The following is a 3,388-nucleotide window of genomic DNA, read 5'->3' as shown; positions in this document are numbered from 1 at the left end:
GCCCCCTTTCCCTAGTCCAATTTGGCCTCCTACCTTGTGGGGGGCTCACCAGCCCCTTAAGGGATGGTTAGCCTCCCTCCCATGGCCCATATGGCCCATATGTTCCACCGGGGGGTTCCGGTAACCCCTCCGGTGCTCCGGTTTGTACCCGATACACTCTGGAACCCTTCTGGTGTCCGAATACCACCTTTCAATATATTTAAGGATAGTATAACTGAACCTAAACTGAGCTCTCTCACGCACTTGCAATTTTAGCCGTCAGATCATGTGTTTGAAGTGTTTCTGATCGTCAGATCGTTGTTTAGCGCTAACTGGGCCGCCTGTCCTAAGGGCTGCTACTCCGGAAGCCGTTTTAGTGGCCTCTGGTTAATTGGGCCAGTTTCGCGCACAAAATTCAGTCCCACGAAGCCCATGAGCACACGAGCATCTCCTCTCTCTCTCGGCCCCGTTCTTTCGTCTCTCTCTCCCCGACCTCTCCTCTTATCCGACCTGGCTGTGTTACCCTCACCCTAGTGCGCCGCCGCCCCCAGCCACTACCGGCGCGAACATCAAGCCACGACTCAATCTCTCGATCTCGGCCACCGCAAGGCATAGGCATCGAACGGGGGGCGACGAATTTACTTCAAACTTGCTCCATGTTATAGGCATCGCATTGCCGTTGTGGCCCGCCAGCCGCCAGACGGTCGGAGCATCCCAATCTCGTAAGACGAGTGTATGGAGGGGATGACCTTAAACGGCCATCAACACGTTCTACCCGCTGGCCAAGCTGGTTGCGATGAACAAGGGCTGGTCCTCCAGCACTCGCAATTCTGCTTGCCCCGTTCAGCGTCAAGGTGAGAATCACCCGTATGTAGCTTTTTTCTGATTTCAGGCTTTGAAAAGGGAAGATTATGCACTTCCTTACTGTTAATTTGATCTACAAGCAGTGAATAGTGCAAGATATACACACAATGAAGCATACATATTTGCCGATGGTATTTAAGGTGCTCTTCACAGTGCGGCCATCACTTCTGTTTGCCTGGTAATATTTGACATTTGGCATAATAAGATTAGTAATACCCATAAGTGATCTTTATTGCCCAAACAGTGAGTCTACAATGAGATTTCACCATTTCTGCAAGAACTTAGAAGTGTTCTGACACAGATAGACAGTATATACTGTATAGTAAGCACTGAACTTAATTAACTGCAATTGCACTTGGTTAATCATTTTTTCTTCCAAAATTAAAATGTTATAAGTTATATCAACAACTTTTCCCATTTGCCATTAGTAGTTAAATAGAATTGCATACATAAACGTATATAAGATAATTTCAGATTTACTTAACAAAGTGAAATATTAAGGGAAGGCCGAAATTCACCTATAACAATTTTAGCAGAAATGTTGCCGTGTGGCCGGTCAGAGATGTAATAAGGGTGAGAGCTAGGAACACATTAAAGGCTAAGTCAGGCTAAATGAATAGCAGATCAACGAATTTGTTACTGGAGCAGCGGCCCACCCCGTGTAACGCTTTCTTATATGCAGTCGAAGCCCAGACGGGACTGATGAGAAATCATGATGTCCTTCTCCTCTATGTGCAAGGATGATGGTTCTGGTTGTGTACTCAATATATAAGGTGAGTTGGTTGTTGCTTGATTTAAAACTGGGGCAATAGGTTTCTTGATTTGTCCCGTGGCAACCTTTTTTCTGTCAGGTTCTTTATGATAAGTTGATAACACTGAGATTATCAAGAAAGGATTCAGAGTTTTGCTGAATCCAGATTACCACACACATGATGCAAAATTAACAACCAGGACTTTGAAAGATGAATGACGGTGCTTATTACGTGGTAGAAATCAAATATCAAAAGAGAATATAATGTTTGCGAAGGTGTGTGTACTGTGTACTGTACAAGCATACTGATTGATGTGTTTTTTCTGTTGTACCTTGTTGTCCCTCATGCAGCTGTGTCCATAGATATTGATCGATAACTTATTGCTTTGCCAATTGCAGGAGAGGGGAGAGACATACGGGCTGGGAGTTCTGGATTTGATGTCGTCATACTGATCAATTCCACCATGCCAGACGAGAATCCTGTCACCATCTATGCCTTCCACAGTCCAGAAGGACTCTAGGAACAGCACGTCGGCTGGCTCGCCATGTCTCCTAGTGGTTCGCCTTGTGCCTCCGGCAGACCAGTAGGACCTCAGGAAGAGCACCTCACCTGACTCGCTATGTGTCCCGGTGGCCCTTACCTCTGCACTGGCATATGGTGGTCTCTTCCTTCTTGATATTCAATACATAAGCATGATCATGTTGTGTGATAGCATGTACATTTTCTCGGAAGAAATAGGTGTCTACTTATTTACTTTCTTTAGGTGTTCTTCTTTGTTTTGTTACTCCTACATCCATATGCCACCAAGAGATTACGCTATATGTTGGCTATGGGCCAGGTAGTTAGTTCACGTGGACTGCCATACCCCATACCTTCATGTTTTAGTATCTATATATGCATTAAGGATATACAATTGTTCACTTTGTGTTTCTCTATCATTCAGGCCATGGTACTGTTTGTATTGTATACGACAATTTACTTCTGTGAAGGCATCAGGCAACGGTTATGAACCCCTCTTATCGTGATGGCGTGAGGTGATGGTAACTCGATGATGATGAGAAGATTAATATGAATGAAACTTTGGCCCATGATCTCCGTGAAGAAATAAATGGGTTGGGAATTAGGTACCATTACTGTGCACGATCTTCAATCTTCCACACCAGATCTTCTAATCTTGCATGGCTTCATCTCACACGCTGTTCTGATAATGAATTAAATTCAAAGACAAATAAGTTTTGGGACTACCTACTAGCATATCACTTCAATAAATTGAGGCATGCATAAAAGCCACTATATCTTCACAGATGAAATGCTCATATCACAATGTATTGTAGTGATTGACATGATTTGTTAGATTTACTTAACATTTGAGTTGATTAGCCAGTGCACGCTGCACCGTTTGCTTCAAAAACACACGGAGCATATGAGTAATTATTATTTTAGAAATGAAGAGGCCATATATATTCTTATCATGATTGGTTAAAATAGCATTTTGTAGAGCTCTATACTTTATATTTATGGTTACTTTTGATAAAAACATCTATTGACGTTTATTTTTATGCTTTGATATATTTAATAATTTCCTAGCATTCCATCGTCATAATGGACGGGTGCGGCAACGCGCGCCATCGATGATCTAGTCACTCTTTACCTCTCGACCATTTCGAGACTCATCGTCATGTCCATGATCTCATCCAGGAGTCCGAACAACCTTCGGTCACCAAAACACATAACTCATATAATACATATCGTCATCGAACGTTAAGCATGCGGACCCTACGGGTTCGAGAACT

General features: G+C 43.3%; 1 long non-coding RNA gene across 3 annotated transcripts; it reads left to right on the top strand.

Moving 5' to 3' along the window:
* Nucleotides 1-414: 414 nt before the first annotated feature.
* Nucleotides 415-3,040, top strand: LOC123070530 (uncharacterized). 3 transcript variants are annotated; one of them, XR_006433804.1, is made up of 5 exons: nt 415-833; nt 927-1,021; nt 1,526-1,616; nt 1,994-2,252; nt 2,539-3,040. It is a non-coding gene; the product is annotated as an uncharacterized lncRNA (long non-coding RNA). The 3 variants fall into 3 exon arrangements; XR_006433803.1 differs by lacking the exon at nt 2,539-3,040 and adding an exon at nt 1,695-1,870 and having other exon boundaries at nt 1,994-2,515; XR_006433802.1 differs by lacking the exon at nt 2,539-3,040 and having other exon boundaries at nt 1,994-2,515.
* The last annotated feature ends 348 nt before the right edge of the window (nt 3,041-3,388 follow it).

Source organism: Triticum aestivum, chromosome 3B (assembly GCF_018294505.1).
Source record: "Triticum aestivum cultivar Chinese Spring chromosome 3B, IWGSC CS RefSeq v2.1, whole genome shotgun sequence".
NCBI lineage: Eukaryota > Viridiplantae > Streptophyta > Magnoliopsida > Poales > Poaceae > Triticum > Triticum aestivum.
The sequence above is the reverse complement of the archived record's forward strand: the minus strand, read 5'-3'. Positions and strand labels throughout refer to the sequence as shown.